The 26605-nt window shown below is 39.5% G+C and overlaps 1 long non-coding RNA gene across 1 annotated transcript; it reads right to left on the bottom strand.

Moving 5' to 3' along the window:
• Positions 1-9807: 9807 nt before the first annotated feature.
• Positions 9808-11097, bottom strand: LOC126627521 (uncharacterized). Its single transcript, XR_007625030.1, has 2 exons — positions 10814-11097; positions 9808-10254 (listed from the first exon to the last, which is right to left on the bottom strand). It is a non-coding gene; the product is annotated as an uncharacterized LOC126627521 (long non-coding RNA).
• Between the last annotated feature and the right edge of the window lie 15508 nt (positions 11098-26605).

Raw genomic sequence — 26605 nt, 5'->3', positions numbered from 1 at the left:
AAGTTTATTTGGTTGTTTTAAGCTATTTTGAGTATTTTAAGTTTGCTTTGAGTCTTGTGAGTCTTGTTAAGTGTTTTTAAATTTAGTTTTATGTTTTTGAGTCAGTTTAGAGGTTATTAGCAAGCCCTCCTAATCCTGGGTCCAAAACGATCCCTACTTATACTTGTACTACAATTGTCAAAGGATGGTTAAATTTGTGTGTTAAGATAATTTTCGCATCAGCACCTCATCATTGTCCTTCTGAACCTCATCATGAAGTCTTCTGTGGACTCATGTTCGTATTGCTTCACCTACACCAGGTCACTGATAGACATCTCGTGCTCCATCCTATATAACTGTTCATGGAAGGCCATCTCCATTTGCCCCAAGTTAGCAATGGAATTGGGGGGGTAACAAAGAATACCATTGAGATGTTAGGCCATCTCCATTGAGATGTTAGGATTGTCTTCAAATGTCACGCAATGGTTAGAGAACATGAAGATGTGATCTCTAGAAGATATATTGCCATCTTCCCCACTAAAAGTGGGAAATGCGGGCATCTTAAAGTTAAGTGGAAACGGATTTTGCTCATCAATGTACTCCAGGTATAGTTTATGGTAGGTGATCCTAAACAGTGGGTGAGCTTGGGGTTGAGCATTCTGGGCCACCATCCTTCTTAACTCAGCTAACTTATCTATGAGCTGCTGGTTAGTCGCATTGTTGTTTGGGCTATGTGGGGCTTCCCACTTCGGGCTGTGATCATTGCCCGAGAAAATCTCCTTCCTTGGTTCGGGCTTCCTCCATTTGGCATCTCTTCCCTTACTGGCCAATGGTTGGGACCTGTAAAGAGGAGGTTTGTCTGCCTTGGTAGGCTCGCCTTTTCTACAGAGGAATAACTGGTTCTTTCTCAGGGCTATTTTCCCTCATGATTTCCCTGGCATAACCATTTTTTGGAGTAGAGAACTCTAGATCTAATCTTCTTTGCAGACTTCATGTTAAAGAATAGAGTTTGTTTACTACTCCTCTAGTCTCCAAAGTGATACTCTTCATAATTTTCAATACTTGCATCATAGTAGCTTGCAAGTCTTCATTGGTCACCTTCCCTCCTGACTTCTCAGATGAGCTCAGGCTTTCTAGAATAGATGGTCTTTGGAGGGAAGGAAAATCCTTTGGTGATTTGTCATGCTTGGTTTTGGTAAACAGTGGGGTGGCCTGTATTCTGTGTTCCACCTCAAGGTTTTGTCCTTCCTTCTTCTTCTTGGCATACAAGATTATGAATATCCCACCGGGCGTGCCAAAACTATGTAGGTATGCAAAGATTTCAATGGGGAAAGGTCATCGGCACCTCAGCACAACTCCCCAAAAGATTGACACTTTGGATGTGTAGTCGGGCTCTTGCTTGTTGATGTGCTACAAAAAGAGGATAAAGTTTCTGAAAGGTGCCTTTGTCGAGCCTTAAGTGTAGGCCTTGAGGATCGCAATCAAAACTAACTAAGTGCTAGGCATTCCATTGCTATCTCAGTATAGCAGATGTAGAACAAGTGTGTTTTAGTCGATTACTTGCACCCCCAGTTACTCGAACTTCTTGTTATCAAAGGATTGTCATGGATGGGTCCACATTAAGTTCTTTTTCTTGCCTTGTGACGAAGGACTTTTGGTTCAAAGTCTTGTATATTCGAATAAAAGGAATCCAGATCCCCTTTAAGTCATTTAGTCGTTTGCTTGGTTCTTGATTGATTTTAATGATAACATATCCATTAAACTAACTAGATCCAGATGCAAATGAGACTCTTAAAGTAGGAAAACAAGTGAATATGACTTGAATACATACTGGAGAATGCATTACGTAATAGATCTAGAAATGTAAGTACAAACACAAGAAAGTCGGGCAAGATTTCACCTTGTCTATTAAGGTTGAACCTCTTGTAGCCAGTTCTCTTTGAGTTTACAGAGGTTTGTATGCTGGAAAGGGATGAATGGTAAATAAGTTTACACGAGGGAATCGATACTACACCACTAAGGGAGGTAGCATAGCTTTTAAACTAGAGAAAGATAGGCTTTCTAAGGAGATATAAACAAGAGATAGCTTGTTGCTAAAAAGATCTGAGATCTGGGCTGATTACAGCTTTTGGATACAAATCTGGCTTGAAAGCACAGTTTGTATGCTTGTTTATTTGATTGGTTGAGTGTCCTTGTCTATGGGGCCTCTTCCTCCTTTTATAGACCAATTAGCCCGACTGTTGTGACCTTGCTCTTGCTCGTAAGCATTTGGAGGGTAGGGACTCATCATCATTTTACTTGTATTGCCACTAAAAAATATTTTTTGGCTGATTGTGAGTTAGTCTCCATCACTTGACATTGAAATCATAGACACATTGTCTATGCATTAATGGGGAGGCGCCAATTTATCTCTGGGCTTGGTGCTGGGCATCAGGCAAGTCTTCTTTTAATTTGCATCTTTAGACTTCCTCACACTTGCAACTCAATGTTCAAATATTAATCCAAACACTTGTATCTCATCTGGTGCTCCATTCTCTTTCTTTCTCTCTTTCAGAAATATTGTCCAGTTAAAAGACACAAGTCTACAAACCTTCAAGCTGCATTTTTTGTCTCACCGGGATGTGGACTTACTGTAGCACACTTCAACTCTCCCTTCTCTACAAAACAACCAATGTCCAATAAAATATAGAATTTATTCGACTTCAACTGATACATAATAAACAAAAGTGAATTGTTTGTGATTATTTCCAGCTAAACACTCCCAGAAAAGAAAATTGAATGATTATGATTTAAAGTGGTACCTGCTGCGCTAATCCTCCCAACTCGATGCAAAGAGTTGGCAAGGGCTAACTTTCCAACATTAGGAATTCCAACTAGCAATATTGTTGTAGTATGACAGTTATCAGCTCTCTTCAATTTTCTTACTTGAGCTTTCAAAAAGTTCAACTGTAAGAAGTAAACCGTCCTCAGTATCCAGCAAACTATAAAAGCAATATGGGCAACAAATTAAGAACCAAAAGAGCATATGGTTCTGCTTTGTGCATGGATATCCTTGGAAAAACCTATAAATGTTTCATTTATATGTACTTTTCACACATAGGCCAATTCTCCTTCATCTGCTAGGCTACTCCTACGTTTAGGCACCAGCAAATATTTTTCAAACATGTATACAATGGCGTTCTAAGATTCATATAGCCGATCCCACTCAGTGACTTGGATTTTCCAAGTCTCCAACCGAGAAGTTTTCCTCACTCGGGAAATTAAGGGAACACTACCTCAACCTACATGTTCCACTCACAAAGCTTCAACATACAAGCTTCAACAAAAGAAAATTCAAAGAACTTAGCGAAGAAAGCTTTGGTGTATTTAACACAATACGTTGAAATGAAGGAAAGCTTATTTATTGATATCCCCGATAAGTTACAAATATGTACATATACTTGAGTCAAAATAAACAAACAAGAGGGAGCCTTCACAAAGGTTGCTTAGGAGAAGTCTCAGTAGTCGGTAGAGCCCCAGAAAGAGAAGACACCGGAGGGGGATCATTCGGAGCCTCAGTACTGGACAGAACCCTAGAAGGATGAGGCATCAGAGGTTGATCATTTGGAGCTTCATTACGCGGTACAGCCCCAGAAGACGAAGGCAATAAATGCCTTTGGAATAAACCCACAAATCTCTGATGATCAAGTAAAACCTGACCATCAGATTCCTTCATCTGGTCAAGCTTCCTCTTCATGTTTGTAGCATAGTCATGTGCGAGCCGATGCAACTGTTTATTCTCATGCTTGAGCCCTCTAATCTCCTGTTTGAGACTCATCACTTCAGCCGCCAATGATTCAACTTGGCGGGTTCGAGCAAATAGGCGCTGGGCCATATTAGACACAGAACCTGCACACTGAACACTAAGAGCCAGAGAATCCTTAACAGCCAACTCATCAGACCGTTTGGAAAGTAGTCTGTTATCTTTGGGAGTGAGAAGGTTTCTGGCCACTACCGCAGCGGTCATATCATTCTTCATCACGGAATCCCCAACGGTAAGAGGACCAGTAGGGGAGACGAAGGATGGGCGCCATATGTTGTCTGGAGAAGGCGGGGCTGCCTCTTCAACAAGGTTCAAGTCAAAACGACGGTCGGAGGGGCCAGACATTTTCAAAGGTGTTGAAGAGAGAAGAGGTCGGACAAATCAAGATCTTAGAAGTGCAAGAATGGAGCTTCTACTGGTGGATATTCAAGTGTGCTTTGGAACTTAATGTCTGCCCCTATAAAAATCTGCACTCGATGAAGCTTCAGAAATCGAAGAGGCGTTTGCTTTCTCAAAAGCTGGGTTGCTCAGAGACCACGAGGTCGATCTCAGAAATCGAAGAGGCGTTTGCTTTCTCAAAAGCTGGGCTGCTCAAAGACCACGAAGATCGATCTCAGAAATCGAAGAGGCTTGCTTTCTCAAAAGCTGGGCTGCTCAGCGACCACGAGGGCCGATCTCAGAAATCGAAGAGGCACCTACTTTTCCAGCCCTGTCAGCACCTGTCACACGCACACTCAGCTTTGCGGAATTTATGGGCATTCTGTCGAAGATTTCTGGCGAAGTAGAAAGCACATGAATCGTACTGTTCAATCACCCACTTCCCACACGCAACAGTAGCTCATGGGTACCACATATAACTTTGCCAAAGTTCTCTGACAAAGTTGAGACACGTGAAGCTTGCAGCTCCCACTACATCGCTCTGACCAAGAAGGGTAAAAGATTAGCAAAGAAACAACACTAACAAAGTTTAGACACATAAATTTTGAAGGTCTAGCTACCATATTATTACCCACAAGGGTAAAGGAACAGTACCACTGCTGGATAATTGGAAAGTCCCGGTGTGTCAACCTCTATGCTTCGTGGCAAGGTAGACTAGCAAACATGCCCAACCTTTACTCACATTCGAGAAAACACTCCCAACAAGATTGCTTGCTCCAAAATCGAAGAGGCACCGCCCTCCGAATCTCGAGAGCCAGACTCCCAACATGATTACTTTCTCAAAAATCGAAGAGAGGGTAAAGGAACAGTACCACGGCTGGATAATTGGAAAGTCCCTGTGTGTCAACCTCTATGCTTCGTGGCAAGGTAGACTAGCAAACATGCCCAACCTTTACTCACATTCGAGAAAACAATCCCAACAAGATTGTTTGCTCCAAAATCGAAGAGGCACTGCCTTCCGAATCTCGAGAGCCAGACTCCTAACATGATTACTTTCTCAAAAATCGAAGAGAGGGTAAAGGAACAGTACCACTGCTGGATAATTGGAAAGTCCCTGTGTGTCAACCTCTGTGCTTCGTGGCAAGGTAGACTAGCAAACATGCCCAACATTTACTCACATTCGAGAAAACACTCCCAACAAGATTGTTTGCTCCAAAATCGAAGAGGCACCGCCCTCCGAATCTCGAGAGCCAGACTCCCAACATGATTACTTTCTCAAAAATCGAAGACACTGCTCTCCGAATCTCGAGAGCCAGACCCCCCAGTAGGATTGCTTTCTCAAAAATCGAAGAGGCATCGTTCTCCGAATCTCGAGAGCCAGATCCCCGACAGGATTGCTTGTTCGAAAACCGAAGAGGCACCACTTTCCCAACTTCAAGAGCTGGATCTCCTTGGATAAAGCTTGTCTGTAATCTTCACACGCAACATCAGCTTTCCAGATACCACAGACCACTTTTTCAAAGTGCTCTGACAGAGTTAAAACTTGTGAAGCTGGTAGCTCCCACTACCGTGCTATGACCAAGCAGGGTAAAGGAATAGCATTATTACTTGATGTTAGGGAGACTCCTATATATGTCGACCTCCATCCCCAACGGACAGGCAGACCTGCAAAAATGCTCAACCCTCCCTCTTATCTGAGAGAGCACTCCCAACGAAGCCTTTCGAAATATTCAGCTTTCTTTCCCCCCGATAATACCTTTGTAAACAAGCTATACTAGAGCAAGAATATCTCATATCATCAGGGTTAAAAGCAAGAGTATCCCATATCATGCTTTTTCCCTGTCTTTTCCTTTGGCCTTGTTCTTACCTGCAAGACAATCAGTCGGCACTTGGAATCAAGCTTCCAGCCAGGAACTGACTGCCTGGAACCCCTTACCTGGCATTGCTCTCGAGTACTCATCTTCAACACCTTATGCTTCCAGGGAAGATCCCGCATCTGCCTGAGGAACAAATAGGGCAAGTGAGAAGGATACAAGGAAGCATGTGGAGACAAGCGTAACAGCACACGTGCCGATACATCCATTACTCTGTCAAAAGCAAAAGTATCCCATATCAGCAGGGTCGAACGTACTCTAGATTTGATGGACTTGTTTTGACCCTCAAATTCTTCAGTCGGCCTTATCTCTGGAGGAAACCAGAAAACCCTCCAGCCCAGTTCAAGAATAAGCCTGTGGAAAGTTACTTCTTCAAAAGCAAAAGTATCCCATATCATCTCTTCTCATTTTTCTTCTCTTTATCCTTCATGCTGCCTGCAAGATAGGGAGAATGTGAACAATCAGCCGGAGCTCTGATTGCGTACCTTGTCTGTCACCTCTTTCAGCAGATCCCCTAGCTCGGCGACTTGGGGGACTCCTACTACATGGTTTGTATCGCGCTTGACCAAGCCTGAAACTACAAGTAAGCTTCAAGTGATATTGATACATTACCTTGTGCATCTCCACCAGTTACAGATACCACCCCTGGATGGAGGAAGAGTACTTCCAGAGAAGATGCCACATCTACCTATGAGACAGATAAGGAAAGTCAAGACGATACCACACTCCAGTACTTAGAAGTTTCGTGGTTACGAGATCATTCTCCCACAATATTTCCTAATGTCATTTGTACTAAATCATTCACTTGTACTCACTAAAGGAGAGCTTGAACCTATGTACTTGTGTAAACCCTTCACAATTAATGAGAACTCCTCTATTCCGTGGACGTAGCCAATCTGGGTGAACCACGTACACCTTGTGTTTGCTTTCCTATCTCTATCCATTTATATACTTATCCACACTAATGACCGGAGCAATCTAGCGAAGATCACAAAAAGTGACCGTTTTCGCTACCTAGGATCTATCTCGCAAGAGAACGGAGAATTAGATGGAGATCTCAACCATAGAATACAAGCTGGATCTCAACCATGAAGTGTAAGAGTGCATCCGGCGTGTTGTGTGACCGTCGTAGGCCACTGAAGCTCAAGGGAAAATTTTATAGGACGGCAATAAGGCCATCGATGTTGTATGGCACAGAATGTTGGGCGATGAAGCATCAACACGTACACAAAATGGGTGTAGCGGAGATGAGGATGCTTCGTGGGATGTATGGGCACACGAGAAAGGATAAGATTGGGAATGAGGATATCCGAGGTTTGGACATGTGCAAAGAAGGCCTACTGACGCTCCGGTTCGAAAATGTGACTACGGGACAGAGGTTCAGGGCCGAAGGGGTAGAGGAAGACCTAGGAAAACTTTGGAAGAGACCCTAAGAAAAGACTTGATTTTGGATCTAACGGAGGATATGACACAAAACCGAGCGCAATGGCGTTCTAGGATTCATATAGCCGACCCCACTTAGTGGGAAAAGGCTTTGTTGTTGTTGTTGTTGTTTGTATACTTTGGCAAACCACAATTCATAATTTTTCAGAAAACGTTAATAACCTGATGGTGTTGAGGAATTTATGGTTTGACCGCTGCAGCTTCTTTTTATGGGACATGCGCAGCAGCAGCAGCAACCACCCTCTGCTATTACTTCTGCTGCTTCATCATTCCTTTGTCTTGTATTGCATTCTTCTTCTTTTTTTTTTTTTTTTTTTTTTTTTTTTTGTATTTTTTTTAGAGATAAACAAAAAAGAGTAAATTGTAGCAATAGTCTCTTAACTTTAACTCAATTGGAGCAATGGTCCCTCAACTAAAAATTCATTATCATTAGTCCCTCAACTCATCAAAACATGCAACTATGGTCCATCAACTAAAAATTCATTACCATTGGTCCCTCAACTTTGATCCCACTGAAGAAATGATCCTCCAATTTTAACCCAATTGTAACAATGGTCCTTCCAACATAACTCATTTTGACAAAATTTCAACGACGTTGACGAAAATGACCATACGTATATGTTTTGATGAGTTGAGGGACCCCAATTGTAGCAATGGTCCTTCCAACATAACTTATTTTGACAAAATTTTAACGAAGTTGATGAAAATGATCATAGCTACACATTTTGATGAGTTGAGGGATCAATGGTAATGGATTTTTAGTTGAAAGATCATTGTTCCAATTTAATTAAAATTGAGGGACCATTATTACAATTTACTCAACAAAAAAAAAGAAATGCTTTGTCTGATTGAATTTAGAGAATAGTGCGTCCGTTTCATGATATTTAATTTTCAAATAAATAGTTTTCATTTCATGTAAGTAGATTTGTTTGAAATTACCATTAACTAAAGAAGTGTAGAGAAATTTGAAAGAAAATTACCGAAGACAAAAGTTTGTAGTTTTTTTTTTCTTTTCATAAAGTTGTTATTTCGTTTTAAGTCAGAATAAATTGCAGCTCATTTTTAGTTTGTAGCATAAGTCTGTAGTTTATTTTTGTGTAGAAAATGTATAGTTTGATCAATGACGGGTTGGACTAATGGCATATATGTTGTTTTGTTGAAAATATACAAACTGATTTTGCAAAAATGGTCAAAGAAAGATTGGACTGTATGTAGTTTTGTTGAAAATATACAAACCATTTTACTAAAATTATACAAAATGATTCTATTAAAAAATTACACACAACTAATTCTACATATATTTGAAACTAATTCTGCAAAAAAAATGTCGAAGACGGGTTAAACTGATTCTGCAAAAAAATGGTCAATGACAGTTTGAACAAATTCTGCAAAAATGGTCGATGACGGGTATAACTGATTTTGCAAAAATAGTCAATGACGGGTTGAACTGATTCTGCCAAAATGGTCATGAACTGGTTGAATTGATTCTGCAAAAGTGATGCAAAAATGGTCAATGACAGGTTTAACTGATTCTACAAAAATGGTCGAAGACGAGTTGAATTGATTATGCAAAAATGGATGATGACTGAACTGTTCTGCAAAAATAGTTGAAGACTGATTAAACTGATTCTGCATAAATGATTGAGAACAAGTTGAACTGATTCTGCAAAAGTGGTTGAAGAGTGATTGAACTGATTGTGCAAAAATGTCGATGACGGGTTGAACTGATTCTGCAACAATGGTCAAAGACGAGTTGAACTAATCTTGCAAAAATGGTGGAGAAATGGTTGAACTGATTCTGCAAAAATGACTAATGACAGGTTGAACTGATTCTGCAAAAATGGTCTATGACGGGTTGAACTGATTCTAGTAATAAGTGATACAAACTGATTCTACATATAGTTTCAAAACTAATTATGCATAAATAGATGGGTTAAGCTTATGACACATATTAATTTTGTTGGAGTTTTTAAGGTTGGGTTCTATTAATAACCTAAAGCCTTAACAATATGGCTGGTATTTTAAAACATTGTTTCCATGTTTTTGGACTGAGCTTTAGTTGTTTTTATATTTTTGTTTCTCCTTGAAATGTTTAAAAACTAGTAGAGTTCTTTGAAATATAATGAAATTTTTTGTCTCTATATATAAAGCTCTCGAGGAAAATTAATGAAAATGACTTCAAATCTTTGCATTTTAATAAAAAAAAAAAACCATCATTTAACTTTATTTAAGTTAAGGAACAAAATAATAACAAAAAAAAAAACATAAAAAACACGTTGGTGCGCATACACCCCACCCCCATTTCCACTTTGTTTTCTCCCCATTGTCAACTATCATTAAGACATTATTATTATTATTATTTATTTGTTGCTTAGAATAAGAGAAATACTTCAAATTGAATTACATTTTCCTAATTTTATTTTTGTGGTTTTGTTTCCTAACAGTAGTCAAGATGATGAGAGGTTTTTCAATGTGCTCGGAACATAGAGTGATACACCACTTCTCTACACGAGTGGTGGGATTCTTGTGTTAAAACTGCCTCAAATCACTTATAAGTTCGTCCTTGTTAACTGATGCAGCGTAGTCATCTTCACCTTCTTCATCTTTGCCAAAGCTATTATACAAGACCGAATCGTCTTGCTAGAAAGGTTTTATATACTCATCACTATCCCATCCAGGTGTAATGTCTTTGAAATTGACTGTTTCATGCAAATGATTCTGTAGATCTTGGTTGGACTGACAAGTCAGCCCGCAACTCCGACATCTGTTTTCCGCAACCTGGAAACAAATAGAATCAGCAGAAAATACGAAAGATGTAAAATTCAAAATTACAGGATGAATGAAACACTTAGCTCTGCACATTAACATTCAAAATCCCAACAACCGAAAAAACAAAAAAGGCACACCAAATACCAACAAGCAAAGGAAAAATGAATAAACTTTTTAAAGGGCCAAGAATTCATTTCATACATCAATACAAATGCAGACAACTACTACAAGTTGACTTGGGCATTTCGTGTTTTGCCAAGCGTAAGGATTCAAAGATTGCTCTTTTTAACCCATTTCTCATTCATATCCTAACGCCAACCAAAACAATGAAAATGATTTCACATTAGATAAACAATCAAACTTCCATTTTCGACTTCTTAGCATTGCAGCCAAAGATACTACCCGGAAAAACCGAATTCTTCAAACTTCACTTACTCAAACAAGTCAAACCCGAAAGCGAAAGAAGTATTCAAACAACGCTAATCCAATCCAATTACTACATTCTATCTCAAAAAAATTAAATTTTTATTTTCATTCCCTTTGTTTGTCTGTCAGCTCAATGACTGACCTGAGAGTGAACGAAGTTAATGAGCTTGAAGGAGCCGTAGAAATTCAGACCCAGCGCTTTCCGAACGGCCTGAAAGTCAAAACAGTGGGTCGAAGTGCAGTGGTCGAAGAGGTCGTCGCACGAGCTGTACCTGGAGTCGCAGAACAAGCACAGCAAGTCTGAGCCCTCTTCTTCTTCTTCTGGTTCTGCATTCCAATCGTTCCAGTCTTGGAGCTCTTCGGATTCTTCATCGTGGTCGTCTGTGAAAGTGGGTTCGTATTCGGAGCCGTTCTTCGCCACGAGTAATCTGAGAGAAAGGAAGGAGGGAGGGTTTCTTCAATTTGAACCTTAAACCTCTACAAACCCTAATAACCGTAATCAAAATCTGAATTGGCAAGTTTGCCATCGGATTCTTCGTTTGGGCAGTTGTACATTTAAGAAGAAAACTAATGGAAAGAGTTTCAAATTTTTGCATTTTAATAAAAAATTAACCACTAATTTTAGGAACTTTAACGAAAAGCTCATCGTATTGTTCTTTAACGAAAAATCATATATTTACACTAAAAAGTCAATCCTGGTACTATTCATTTTACTCTTTATTTTGTTCTTATTGTTAAAACTCAAAGTTTTCAAATATTTTTCATTAGTTTTCTTCTAATTTTATTTAATGATAAGAGACAAAATAATAATAATAATAAATTAAAAAAAACATAAAAAACACCACATGCCCTGGCACACATACACCTCACCCCACCCCCCATTTCCAATGTGTTTTCTCTCCATTGTCAACTATCATTAAGATATTATTATTATTATTATTATTTATTGCTTAGAATAAGAGAAAGGCTTCAAATTGAATTACATTTTCCCAGTTTTATTTTTGTGGTATTGTTTTCCAATAGTAGTCAAGATAACGAGAGATTTTTCAATGTGTCCGGAATACGAAGTAATACACCACGTCTCTATACAAGTGATGAGATTCTTATGTTAAAAAATAAAATTTTCCACCACTTACATAATAACATATGGCGTAGAAAGTTAAGAAGGTAGAGGAGAAGAGGAAGCCACATATGGGTGGACAATAGAAGAAAATTAAGTAATTGTATAGAAAGTTAAGAAATTAAAGAGATACAGAGAAAATTTGATGAGTATCGAAGAAAATTTGTTTGGAATGTGAGAATGTGCCAAGAAAATTCAAGAAGAGGAGAGAGAAGAATACCGTTAAGTTTCATAAATAGTGTAGTAAGTGTCATAACAGTATAGTAAGTTTCATAAACAGTGTATTAAGTTTTTATAAACAGTGTAGTAAGTTTCATAAACAATGTAGAAAGTTTCATAAACAGTTTTTTTGAGGACTCGTACATCTACGGGTCAAATTTTTTTAATATTAAAATTATGTCTTTTTCATTGAAATTTAAGTTTTTTTTTTGTTGTTGTCATTTTTATTAAAATTTAAGTTTTTTTAATAAATAAAGTTATGGCATGGTTTTTTTTATTAAAATAAACTTAACTCAAGCCATTTTCATGAAAGTTCTCCAAAGATATCAAATGTTTAAATCAAATGTTGTAAACCAAATAATGTACTGATGATTAGATTATTAATTAAGTATTCATTAACATACTTATTTTCTATTAATAAATTGATAATATATCATTCGATTTTCAAATTTGATTTTCTTACGTTACCCATATATATGCATGTCTCTCTAAATGGTACTAGCGGACACTTACTTTTCAACTGTAGGAGAGGCGACTCGTTTAACTTTTACTCAAATGACAAGAAGAATTTAATTATTTTTCTATTCTTGACTGAATCTGATGTACGTACTATCCATAACTCAACCATCATCCAAGTGTGTGGAGTTTTTGCCTAAAAAGGCATAGGCCAAATCGGATTAATAGTCCCCGTGGTGATAGGGTATTCGGAGGATTGCCTATGTGGTAAAAAAATTAGGATTTAAACCCTTGTGATGAAGATTATTACCAAAATTAACCCAAAAAACAAACTTCTGTTAAACTCGGTTAAGTATAAGAATAAAAATGTCCAACCACACTCTTTATTTCTGCTAGCCTTATGTTCCTCTCTCTGTGTTTGTGAAATTATACCTCCACGGTGCAATGCAAGGCCACGATCGGATCAAATGCAGCATCTCCACTTCCAATTCCACCTTTGATAGTTCCCCGAAGCTTGTCCATACCTTCAAGCAATCAAAGAGCAATGGCATTGCATGTAACAAGACATTTGGAGTCTTCTCAAGTTCCAGGCAAGGCTGAAGAAGTTGCTTCACCTCCATTGACGCCAATTTTCCTATCAAACCTCAAACCAGTATCAAATGTTTCTGAAGTGGCCTTTCAATCTAGTCCGATTCAAGGTTAGCGTGCGTTTTTCAGTATTTTTCCTCACCAGTTAATGTTCCTTTCTTAGAAGTTAGAACTAAATTGCTCTAGCACGAGACATATATATGATGGGGGGTGGATGTTGGAACAGTTTGTGCTTCATTCTTCTTGCCATCTAATTTATTATTTGTTGGTTTGGCAGCTGATGAATTGGGATTTGTTGGTTCTTAATCTAGTCTGATTCTAGGAAGCTCATGAAGCTCGCTTATCTTGGGCGAAGAAACAATGGGAGGTGAAGCACGTGGGGATACCTTTAGAGATGAAGAAGGTTGAGGATTTGGTAAACGAGACAGCATTCCGGAAACTAGTTGTGGTAGTTCAGCTCGCAAGGAGACACGTGTTGATCCGATCATGGCCTTGCATTGCACTGTGGAGGTATAATTACGCAGACACAAAGAGAGGAAGAGAAGGCTAGCAGAAATAAGAGTGGTTGGACATTTTTATCCTTATACTTAACTGAGTTTAACACAAGTTTGTTTTTTGGGTTAATTTTTCTAATAATCTTCACCACAAGGGTTTAAATCCTAATTTTTTTACCACATGGCAATCCTCCGAATACCCTATCACCACGGGGACTATTAATCCGATTCGGCCAAAGGCTTAAGTGCTTTTTTTTTTGGGAGTTTTAACGAAACACTCCCGATACTGTTCACTTTTAACGAAAAACCACATTTATACCTTTCCCTGGTACTATTCACTATACCTTTAAAAAGGGCTTTTCATTAAAAGGGAAGTTTTTTTGGACTTTTCGTTAGTTTTCCCTTTTTTTTTTTTGGTCAAGAGACTTAAGTGCTTTATTTTTTGGCTTTTTAGCCAAAATGGTCCTTGAAATTTGCATAACACATCACTTTGGTCCCTAAGATTGAAAATCAATAGAAATGGTCCTTGAGATTGTCCACCATCCATTATTTTGGTCATTCCATAAAAAAAAAACTTTGTTAAGTGTTTCAGAGCTCTTGGCCAAAAGTTTGGGCAATTTTCAAAGCTTTGTAACTCAATCGTTTTTTAACTAAATTCGACCCATAATATATTAAAATGAAGATAAGAAAGTATAGAACAAGATCATACCTATTCGGAAGCCCAATGGTTGCCGAAGATAGCCAGAAAATAGCCTCAAATGTGACTGGTTCGCGGGAAAACAGGAAAACTCTCCAGAAACTAGTTAAATTTTAAACATTCATAACTTCTTCAATACTCAACAAAATGAAGTGATTCAAAAACAAAAATCATACTTTTCAATATGACAAAGATAATGGTACCTTTCTCGACAACTAACGCGCCGTGGTTTGGCTGAAAACGGCTCGAAATTGTTGTTTTGGTCTCAAGTTAGCCACTTTCAAGCGGTTTTTTGGCCAAACCACAGTGAATTAGCCGTTGATAAAGATACAATTCTCTTGGCCTCGTTGAGAAGTATGATTTTCATTTTTGAATCACTCGATTTTGTTGAGTATTGAAGAAGTTATTAATGTTTAAAGTTTACCTAATTTCCGACGAGTTTTCTAGTTTTCCCGCGGACCAGTCACCTTTCAGGCTATTTTCCGGGCATCTCTGTCAACCATTGGGCTACCAAATAGGTATAATCTTGTTTTACACTTTTCTATCTTCATTTTGATATAGTATGGGTCTAATTTGGTTAAGAAACGATTGAGTTACGAAGCTTTGAAAATTGCCCAAATTTCCGGCCAAAAGCTCCGGGACACTTAACGGAGTTTTTAATGGAATGACCAAAATAATGGATGGTGGACAATCTCAGGGACCATTTTTATTGATTATCAATCTCAGAGACTAAAGTGATGTATTACGATCTTTAGTCTCTACTTTTCTAGAGGAAATTTCTGTTCAAATTTTATGATAAGACAATTGGTCAATAATTGAAAAGTGTATTCAAGGTAATCTTAACTTACCATTTAGTACCACGATCTAGTGATATTTATTTTTACTCGTAAGCGAGAGGTCTTAGGTTCGATTTTCCCCAAAGGCGAATTTGAACCACATTATTGTTAGCTCATCGTGAGGCTAAGCCCACCTCTTTTCCATTTGTGTAGATAATATCATTTGTTAAAAAAAATAAAAAAAAATAAAAAAAAAAAGAGAATGAGGTAATCTTAGCTTGTTTATTTTGGATAGCCAATGTGTGGACGGTAATCGGAAGTGTATGACTGACGCGCTTAAGGTTAGCCCAAATAGTAAAGGAGCATGAAGTAATGGGTTATAATCGCAATGTATAAAAGGTTCGATTTCATCCAGTATAATCCAAAATAAAACTGTCACGCGCAAGCAAGCAATTGAGCACATTGATCTTTGTATTTGATGTCCTAAGTTTGATTTCTCTTCATTATTAATTGTATACAAATATAAATAAATAAAAAGTGTAACACGTAGTGGCTGATGCATTAAGGGACCCGGGTGGTTTCGGGACTATTCGAAAGTCCAAATAAGTGGCTGTGAGGACTTCCGAGGACCTTGAGCATGTGGTGGAGGAGAAGAGTGCAACGGCGGACAGGCGACTGTAGGTTCTACAGATGATTAACTAAGGAGAAGAAGACTATTCTATTTTTTTTTTAAACTTGGACAAAACGATATCGCTTCGAGCCAACCATTTAAAAGAAAATATTTAAAAGTAAGTATTCTTATTAAGCCATGTGAAGCATACCCAATTTAATTAGAAGAAAAAAATAGAGAGTCTATTCTCTTTCCTCCTACTCGAGTTATCTACTCAATCTATTTTGCATTCACTTTCTCAAATTGGATAATTCTCAAATCATATTCCCTTTTTCCTCTAAACCCACCTGGCAGATCCCCAAACCACCACTAGCTGCTCCACACCTCCACTTATTGAAATTTAAAATTGATGTGTATTGGATTGAAAATTTAAATTCATAATAGATTATAGGTGTTGTTAATTTGTTATGTTTTTTTTTATATTGTTTGGATCATGTGTAGGTTAGTTTATATATATCTATATATATATATATAGTTTTAGCTTCTTCATCCATGGTTCTTCATCCATGTGTTGGTTAGTTTATATATATATATATACACACAATAAGCGCTAGTCGGGCAGCGAGCTGAGGCCTAACGCATAGGCGCTTAAGCAGGGTCTAGGCGGACTAGGCGGTTTAAGGAAATTTATTGTATATAAAATAAATAAGTGCACACTTATATTTAAAAAATAATATTTTGCACAAAATCAGTGAGGACTTTGGTACAACAGAAAGTGTTAAGTTTGTGACCTTCGCTAGATTGCTCCGGTCACTAGTGTGGATAAGTATGTAAATGGATAGGGACAGGGAAGCAAACACAAGATGTACGTGGTTCACCCAGATTGGCTACGTCCACGGAGTAGAGGAGTTCTCATTAATTGTGAAGGGTTTACACAAGTACATAGGTTTAAACTCTCCTTTAGTGAGTACAAGTGAATGATTTAGTACAAATGACATTAGGAAATATTGTGAGAGAATGATCTTTATTTATAAAAGAGAGTTTCTAGTTTCATTCTGACATTGACACGTGTCATGTTGTGATTGGCTTCTGATGTTGACATGTGTCGCGTTATGATTAGCTTCTGATGTCAACACGTGTCGCACTATGATTGGCCTCTTGGTTTAAGGGAAACTCTTCTGGATCCTTGACGGTATAACGTTGACCGGTGCTTATTAGTTTCGGGATTGGTCAAGTATGGTATAAACAGTGCTCCCTAAGTTCCCGAGTGAGAGAAGCTCCTCGATTGGGGACTTGCAAGATCCAAGCCATTGAGTAATCACGAAACTTCTAAGTACCGAAGTGTGGTATCATTTTCTCTTGCCTTATCTGTCTTATATGTAGATGTGGCATCTTCTCTGGAAGTACTTTGCCTCTATCCAGGGGTGGTATCTTTAACCGATGAAGATGCACAAGGTAATGTATCAATTTCACTTGAAGCATACTTGTAGTTTCGGGCTTGGTTAAGTGCGATACAAACCTCTATAATAGGAGTCCCCCAAGTCGCCGAGCTAGGAGATTTGCCGAATGAGGTAACAGACAAGGTAAGCAATCAGACTTCTAAGTAAGCAACCTGGATCGGAGGTTCGACTTCGGCTTCCGGTTGATTGTTCTCCTTCTCCTTATGTCGTAAACAGCAACAAGGATAATGAGAAGCAAATGGAGAAGAGATGACATGAGATACTTTTGCTTTTGAAGAAGTAACTTTCCACAGGCTTATTCTTGAACTGGGCTGGAGGGTTTTCTGGTTTCCTCTAGAGTATAAAGCCGACTCAAGAATTTAAGGGTCAAAACAAGTCCATCAAATCTAGAGTACGTTCAACCCTGATGATATGGGATACTTTTGTTGTTGACAAAGTAGTGGATGTATCGGCACGTGTTCTGTTACGTGTGTCTCCACATGCTTCTTTGTATCCTTCTCACTTGCCCCATCTGTTCCTCAAGCAGATGTGGTATCTTCTCTGGAAGCATAAGATGTTGAAGATAAGTACTCAAGAGCAATGCCAGGTAAGTAATCAGGCAAGGGGTTTCAGGCAGTCAGTTCCTGACTGGAAGCTTGATTCCAAGTGTTGATTGATTGCTCTCTTTCTCCTTGTCTTGCCAGTAAGAACAAGGCCAAAGGAAAAGATAGGGAAAAAGCATGATATGGGATACTCTTGCTTTTAACCCTGATGATATGAGATACTCTTGCTCTGGTATGGCTTGTTTGCAGAGGTATTATCGGGAGGAAAAGAAGCTGAGTATTTCGAGAGATTCTGTTGAGAGTGCCATCTCGGATGTGAAGAAAAGTTGAGCATTCTTTTTTATTTGCAGGTTTGCCTGGCTGTGGAGGATGAAGGTCGACATATATAGGAGTCTCCCTAACAATAAATAGTAATGCTAATCATTTACCCTTCTTGGTCATAGCAATGTAGTGGGAGCTGCAAACTTCACGTGTTTTAGCTTTGTCAGAGCACTTTGAAAAAGTGGTCTATGGTATCTGGAAAGCTGATGTTGCGTGTAAAGATTACAGACAAGCTTTATCAAAGGAAATCTGGCTCTCGAAGTTCGGAGAGCGATGCCTCTTCGATTTTCGAACAAGCAATCCTGTCAGGGATCTGGCTGTCGAGATTCAGAGAACGGTGCCTCTTCGATTTTTGAGAAAGCAATCATGTTGGGTGTCTGACTCTTGAGATTCGAAGAGCAGTATCTCTTCGATTTTTTAGAAAGCAATCATGTTGGGAGTCTGACTCTTGAGATTCGGATAACAGTGTCTCTTAGATTTTTTAGAAAGTAATCCTGTTGGGAGTCTGGCTCTCGAGATTTGGAGAGCGGTACCTTTTTTATTTTTGAGCATGTAATCCTGTTGGGAGTCTAGCTCTCGAGATTTGGAGAGCAGTGCCTATTCGATTTTTGAGCAAGCAATCTTGTTGGGAGTGTTTTCTCGAATGTGAGTAAAGGTTGGGCATTTTTGCTAGTCTGCCTTGCCACAGAGCACGGAGGTTGATACACATTGGGACTTTCTAGTTATCAAGCAGTGGTGCTGTTCCTTTACCCTTGTGGGTAATAGTAGGGTAGCTGGACCTTCAAAATTTATGTGTCTAAACTTTGTCAGAGATCTTTGGCAAAGTTATCTGTGGTACCCGAGGAGCTGATGTTGCATATGGAGAGTGGTGCCTCTTCGAACTCCGAAGAGTGGTGCCTCTTCGATTTTTGAACCAACGACCCTGTTACCTTTTCTTTTATAAGGGCACCAATTGTGTGCAATAAGTACATTCAAAGAGTTATTGCTTATAGGAATTTCCTCCTTATTTTTGTACTTAAGAGATTTATTGCACCTCATTTCTCCTTCATCATTTCTGAGAATGTCTGGCCCATCCGATCGTCGTTTTGACTTGAACTTTAGTGAAGAGGCATCCATGCCTTCTCAAGACAACATATGACGCCCATCCTTCTTATCCCCTATTGGTCCTCTTACCGTTGGGGACTCTGTGATGAAGAATGATATGACCGTTGCGGTGGTGGCCAGGAACCTTCTCACTCATAAAGATAACAGACTATTTTCCAAACCGTCTGATGAGTTGGCTGTTAAGGATTCTCTGGCTCTTAGTGTTTAATGTGCAGGTTCTATGTCTAATATGGCCTAACGCCTATTTCCTCGAACCCGCCAAGTTGAAACATTGGCAGCTGAAGTGATAAGTCTCAAACAGGATATCAGAGAGCTCAAGCATGAGAATAAGCAGTTGCACAAGCTCGCACATAACTATGCTACAAATATGAAGAGGAAGCTTGACTAGCTGCAAGAATCTGATGGTCAAATTTTACTTGATCATCAGAGGTTTGAGGGTTTGTTCCAAAGGCATTTATTGCCTTCGTCTTCTGGGGCTGTACCGCATAATGAAGCTCCAAATGATCAACTTTCGATGCCTCCTCCTTCTGGGGTTCTGCCTAGTACTGAGGCTCTGAATGATCACCCTCTGGTGCCTACTCTTTCTGAGGCTCTGCCGACTGCTGAGACTTTTCATGAGCAACCTTTGTGAAGGCTCCCTCTTGTTTGTTTATTTTGATTCATGTATATGTACATATTTGTAACTTATCAGAGATATCAATAAACAAGCTTTGCTTCATTTCAACGTATTGTGTTAAATACACCAAGGCCTTCTTCACTAAGTTCTTTGAATTTTTTCTTTTGTTGAAGTTGTATGTTGAAGCTTTGAGAGTGAAGCATGTATGTTGAGGTAGTGCTCCCTTAATTTCCCGAGTGAGGAAAACTTCTCGGTTGGAGACTTGAAAAATCCAAGTCAGTGAGTGGTCGTGAGACTTCTGAGTATCAAGGTGCAGTAGCATATGGTAGGAGTTCCCCAAGTCTCCGGTCGAGGGAGTTGACGAATGAGGCATTTCCTTTCTAAGTGGTAGCCAAAACTCCTCCTTCATATATCTTTGTTATGAAAGTTGTTAGGCCCAAAGAAGAGGAGGCCTAGGCAATTTTTTTTTTTTAATTTTCGATTTTTCGATTTTTTTTTTTTTTTTTATTTTCGAAGTTTCAATTTTTTTTTTTTTTTTGAATTTTCGATTTTTTTTTTCCGAATTTTCGAATTTTTGAAATTTCGAATTTCTAAAAAAATTTGTATATATATATATATATATTTTTTTTTTTTTAAGCTTTGTAGGTGAAGCTTTGTTTGGCACTATGAATTCATTTTGCTTCACACTATCTTGATCAAGATAGTGTGAAGCTTTTGTAGGTGAAGCTTTTGTGTTGAAGCTTTTGTTGGTGAAGCTTTTGTGGGTCAAGCTTTTGTAGGTGAAGTTTTTGTGGGTCAAGCTTTTGTAGGTGAAGCTTTTGTGGGTCAAGCTTTTGTGGGTTAAGCTTTTCTGGGTGAAGCTTTTGTAGGTGAAGCTTTTATGCGTCAAGCATTTGTGGATCAAGCTTTTGTAGGTGAAGTTTTTGTGGGTCAAGCTTTTGTGGGTCAAGCTTTTGTAGGTCAAGCTTTTGTGGGTCAAGCTTTTGTCGGTCAAGCTTTTATGGGTCAAGCTTTTGTGGGTCAAGCTTTTGTGGGTCAAGCTTTTGTGTTGAAGCTTTTGTGGGTGAAGCTTTTGTGTTGAAGCTTTTGTAGGTGAAGCTTTGGAGTTGAAGCTTTGGTTGGGTACCATGAATTGATTTTGCTTCACACTATCTTGATCAAGATAGTATGAATCTTTTGAGAATTTGTAGTTGTCCTCTATTGATGAAGCTTTTGTTGGTGAAGCTTTTGTGTTGAAGCTTTTGTGGGTGAAGCTTTTGTGTTAAAGCTTTTGTAGGTGAAACTTTGGAGTTGAAGCTTTGTAGGTGAAGCTTTAGAGTTGAAGCTTTTATTGGGTACCATGAATTGATTTTGCTTCACACTATCTTGATCAAGATAGTGTGAAGCTTTTGAGAATTTGTAGTTGTCCTCCATTGATGAAGCTTTTGTTGGTGAAGCTTTGTGTTGAAGCTTTTATGGGTACCATGAATTGATTTTGCTTCACACTGTCTTGATCAAGAGTGTGTGAAGCTTTTGAGAATTGTGGTTGCCCTCTATTGATGAAGTTCTTGTTGGCACCATAAATTGGTTTTGCTTCACACTGTCTTGATCAAAAGTGTGTGAAGCTTTTGAGAATTGTGGTTACCCTCTATTGATGAAGCTCTTGTTGACACCATAAATTGGTTTTGCTTAACACTGTCTTAATCAAGAGTGTGTGAAGCTTTTGGGAATTGTGGTTGCCCTCCATTGATAAAGCTCTTGTTGGCACCATAAATTGGTTTTGCTTCACACTGTCTTGATAAAGAGTGCATAAAGCTTTTGAGAATTGTGGTTACCCTCCATTGTCTTCCATTGATGAAGCTCTTGTTGGCACCATAAATTGGTTTTGCTTCACACTGTCTTGATCAAGAGTGTGTGAAGTTTTTGAGAATTATGGTTACCCTCCATTAATGAAGCTCTTGTTGGCACCATAAATTAGTTTTGCTTCACACTGTCTTGATCAAGAGTGTGTGAAGCTTTTGAGAATTGTGGTTGAACTCCTTTGATGAAGTTCTTGTTGGCACCATAAATTGGTTTTGCTTCACACTGTCTTGATCAAGAGTGTGTGAAGCTTTCTATGAGTTGTAGTGTTTGCATTGTTACAGAGGGGAAATGTCTAAAGCAGATGCAAGAGGGCTGAATAGCTTGATCTTCGTATGCTATGCACTGAAGTTGTTGTTGGCTTGTAATAAGACTTTGTTGGTGACTATAACTCTTGTTTGGCATAAGTGCTCCCCTAGTTGAGTTGTCAAGCTTGAGGGTTTTTTATTATTTGTGAATGCTAGGAGTTCCTTCATCACCTTTCATCACATTTCATCACCTAGTTGGTGACACGAGGATGAGTTCCTTCTTCACCTGGTTGGTGGCATGAATGGCAAGTTGCCAAATGATATTAGAGTACGGGTTGTACATTTCATCACCTAGTTAGTGGCATGAATGAGAGTACGGGTTGTACATTTCATCACCTGGTTGGTGGCATGAAAATGAGTACAAGTTATACATTTCATCACCTGGTTGGTGGCATGAATGGCAAGTTACCAAATGATATTAGAGTACTGGTTGTACATTTCATCACCTAGTTGGTGGCATGAATGAGAGTACGGGTTGTACATTTCATCACTTGGTTGGTGGCATGAAGATGAGTTCCTTCTTCACCTGGTTAGTGGCATGAAGATGAGTTCCTTCTTCACCTGGTTGGTGGCATAAGTGGCAAGTTGCCAAATGATATTAGAGTATAGGTTGTACATTTCATCACCTGGTTGGTGGCATGAAGATGAGTTCCTTCTTTACATTTCATCACCTAGTTAGTGAGAATAAGGGCAAGGTGTCTAGGCACATTGTAGCAAGTGTCAAATGACACATAGTATGTTGAACCCTTTCAAAGCACAATTGGCTTATGTATGAATATGTTGGAGTGTATGATTGAACAAATATACTATGAAGCTGCTTGTTAATTTGTATAGTCTTGTTGACATATACTTAGACTTTGTTTCATGTTGGAAGCATTCATGTTGAAGCTTTGAACCCGAGTTTTTCATTGCTAGGAATGTAAGAAGATTATGACCGAGTTGTCTAAATCACCTATTTATTGAATTCATGCCAAATAGTCTTCGTTACATAGGATGCCGAACGGTTGAAGCTTAACACTTGTACAATGTGAGTTTACTTGTAATAGTACTTCAAGTGATTAGTGTTTCATGGATGGCCAAGGGTCTTGCCATCGAAGCTTCTAAGCTTGTAGGAGCCAGGGCGACTGATGCCAACAACTTCAAACGGTCCATCCCAGTTTGGACTAAGTGTTCCTTCACTCGGGACTCTGTCGCAGAGTAATTTTTTCTTCAATACCTAGTCCCCCACTTTGAAAGAACGAGGTTTGACCCTTAAGTCATAGTAGATGGAGATGCGCTGCTTGTAGACGACATTCCTCAAGTAAGCCTAGTTTCATAGTTCCTCGACTAGATCTAAGTTGAGGGTAAGTTATTTTTCATTTTCACTTTGCATGTAGTTCTGGACTCGGAACGTTGCTTGCTCAAGCTCAACTGGGACAACTGCCTCTATACCAAAAACAAGTAAGAATGGGGTTTCTCCTATTGATGTCTGATACGAAGTGCGATATAACCAAAGAACTTGGGGTACAAATTTTGGCCAACAACCTTTAGCCTTGTCCAAGCTGGTTTTCAAAGTTCGCTTGATTATTTTGTTGATGGCTTCAACTTGTCCATTAAACTGGGGATGAGTTGGGGAGGCAAAACATAAGTTGATGTTGAACTTAGAGCAAAACATCATGAACTTATTGTTGTCGAACTGTCGCCCGTTGTCAATGACTATCGCATTGGGAATGCCGAATCTACAAAGGATGTTCTTCCATACGAAGTCTTATATTTTTGCCTCAGTAATGGTTGCCAAAGGTTCTACTTCGACCCACTTTGTGAAGTAGTCAACTGCAACGATTACATAGCGAACCTTGCCCTTCCCTGCAGGCATTGGGCCGATCAAATCAAGTCCCCATTGGGTGAAGGGTCAAGGGCTAATCATAGGAGTGAGTGGCTCGAGAAGGGAGTGAGGAATAGTTGTGTAGCGTTGACATTTATCACATAAGCGGGATATTCTGATGGCATCTTGGTGGAGTGTTGGCCAGTAATATCCTTGGCGAAAAGCCTTGTGTGCTAGGGATCGAGATCCAGCATGATCTCCGCAAACTCCTTCATGTATTTCCCGAAGGACAGTTTCCGCCTCTACGGGCGTAAGGCATCTTAGGTATGGTAAGTTAAAACCCCACTTGTAGAGTTGGTCATTAATGATTAAGTAACGAGTAACCTTGTATTGAATCTGCTTAGCTTGGACTTTGTCATTTGGAAGGGTGTCATGAGTAAGGAATTTATAAATCGGGGTAATCCAACTATCCCCCTATTGTAAGTTGCACACTTCTGCAGCCATGGTGCTTGGTGCTGCCAACAATTCAACCTGAATTTTTCTCCCAATCTTGTCTTCCACTGCTGAGGCGAGGTGAGCCAAAGCATCTGCATGACTGTTTGCTGCTCGAGGAATTTAGATGATTTGGTAGTGCAAAGTGATTGAGCAACGATTGTGTTTGTGTCAAATATGCTGTCATAGAGCTATCCTTAGCGTCAAAGTTGTTGGTGACCTAGTTAACCACCAATTGGGAGTCACTGAAGATATCAATTCGTTTAACCCCAAGGTGTTTGGCCAAATGTAAGCCTACTAAGAGGGCTTCATATTCGGCCTCATTGTTCGACGCCTTGAATTTGAAATGAAGAGCATACTCCATCGCCACTTTGTCAGGGGTCGTAAGGACTAGTCCTGCTCCACAACCCTGTTGGTTGGACGAGCCATCAACATTTAGACTCCATGTTGGGGCTGTTGGTTCTATTTTCTAAGCTTCCGAGGGTAATGAAACCGCTTCTTTAGACGTAGAAACAATGTCAACATGATATGTGAAGTCGGCGATGAAGTCTGCCACTGCTTAGCCCTTCTTAGCTCGCTTTGGTTGGTATGAGATGTCAAACTCACCCAATGCTATCGCCCATTTGATCATTCACCCAGAAGTGTCAGGACTTTGGAGTATCTGTCGAAAAGGATGATTGGTAAGCACGATGATGAAGCGTGCTTAAAAGAAAGGGCGAAGTTTTCGGGCAGACATGACCAATGCTAGAGCCGATTTCTCAATGTTAGAGTATCGTGTCTCCGCATCTTGTAAGGCCTTGCTAGCGTAGTAGACAGGTCGTTCGACATTACCATCCTTTCGAATGAGAACAGAACATACTGCTGAAGCATATACCGACAGATAGATAATGAGAGTGTCACCAACCTCAGGTTTGGAGAGCAAAGGGGCTTTACTCATGTAGTCTTTGAGGTTCTTGAATGCCTTAGCACATTCATTAGTCCATGTAATGTACTTCTTACTTCCCTTAAGTGCTTTGAAGAAAGGAGCACATTTGTCGGTGGCCTTAGAGATGAACCTAGTTAAGGATGCCACCTTGCACTGAATGTCTTTTAAAGTTACCGGTTCCTTCATGTCGAGGATTGCTTTGATATTCTCGGGATTAGCCTCAATGCCTCGTTGGCTTATCATGAAGCCTAAGAAGTTGCCAGAGTCTACGCCAAAGGCACATTTGTTGGGGTTCAACCTCATTCGATACCTCTTCAGAATGGTGAAAGTTTCAGATAGGCTGGTGATGTGTTGGTCAGCATGTTTGCTCTTGACTAGCATATCATCAATCTAAACTTCCATGTTCTTCCTAATCTGTTCGACAAACATTGAATTGACTAGTCTCTGATAAGCTGCTCCTGCATTCTTTAAGCCGAAGGGCATAACTTTATAGCAATATAGTCCCCTGTCAGTAGTGAAGGCTGTGTGTTCTTGGTCCGGAGGGTTCATGAGGATTTGGTTGTATCCTGAGTAAGCATCCATGAAGCTCAGAAGTTCACACCCTACCGTAGAGTCTATAAGTCTGTCTATGAGAGGAAGAGGAAAGCTATCATTCGGGCATCCTTTGTTTAGGTCGGTGTAATCGATACATATTCTTCACAAAACCTCTTGGAGTAGGAGACTTTCATTGGTCGGATTCTTCTTAACAAGGACAACATTTGCTACCCACGTTGGATAATTGACTTCATGGACGAAGCCTATGCTTTTGAGTTTTTCAACTTCTGCCTTCATTACCTCGTACCATTCAACGTCATAAGATCTTCGCTTCTGTCTCACTAGCTTGGTCTTGGGGTCAATACTTAAGCGATGACAGATTATATCAGGAGAGATGCCTGACATGTCCTCGTATGACCAGGCGAAGACCTCAGTGTTCTCTTGTAAAAAAGAGATCAATGCCAACCGAATGGGTGGTGACAAGGTGGTACGAATCTTCACCATACGATCCGAATAATCTTTTGAGATAGAGACCTTCTCCAACTCTTCAACGGGTTGTGCTTACTGGGTGAAAGAGTCATCTCGAGGATCGTCGGGTTAACTGTTGCCACTGTGAAGATCCAAGTTGGCTTCGTCTGGGCTGGTCTTTATGACTTGGTCATGTATAGAAAGGGTTTCCTTGGGCACAAACAGGTGTTGTTGCTTGACCGAAGTGTTGTAACATGATCATGCACTAAGTTGATCTCCTCTGATGTAACCATTGCCATAGGGGGTTGGAAATTTCATCAACATATATGTGGATACCATGGCCTTGAGATCATTGATGCCTGTGCATCCGAAGATAACATTGTATGCCGTTGGGCAATCAACCACCAGGAAGTTAGTGGTAATGGTAGCTGTGTAAGGGCCTGTACCAATGGTGAAAGGTAAGTGTATGCTCTCTAAAGGTTGCACAATATCACCGAAGAAGCTTATCAAAGGGGAAATCGAGCGGTCGAGCAAGTGTTCAGCTACATTAAGTGCCCTGAA

This window comes from Malus sylvestris, chromosome 6 (genome assembly GCF_916048215.2).
Source record: "Malus sylvestris chromosome 6, drMalSylv7.2, whole genome shotgun sequence".
In the NCBI taxonomy this organism is placed as follows: Eukaryota; Viridiplantae; Streptophyta; class Magnoliopsida; order Rosales; family Rosaceae; genus Malus; species Malus sylvestris.
The sequence above is the reverse complement of the archived record's forward strand: the minus strand, read 5'-3'. Positions and strand labels throughout refer to the sequence as shown.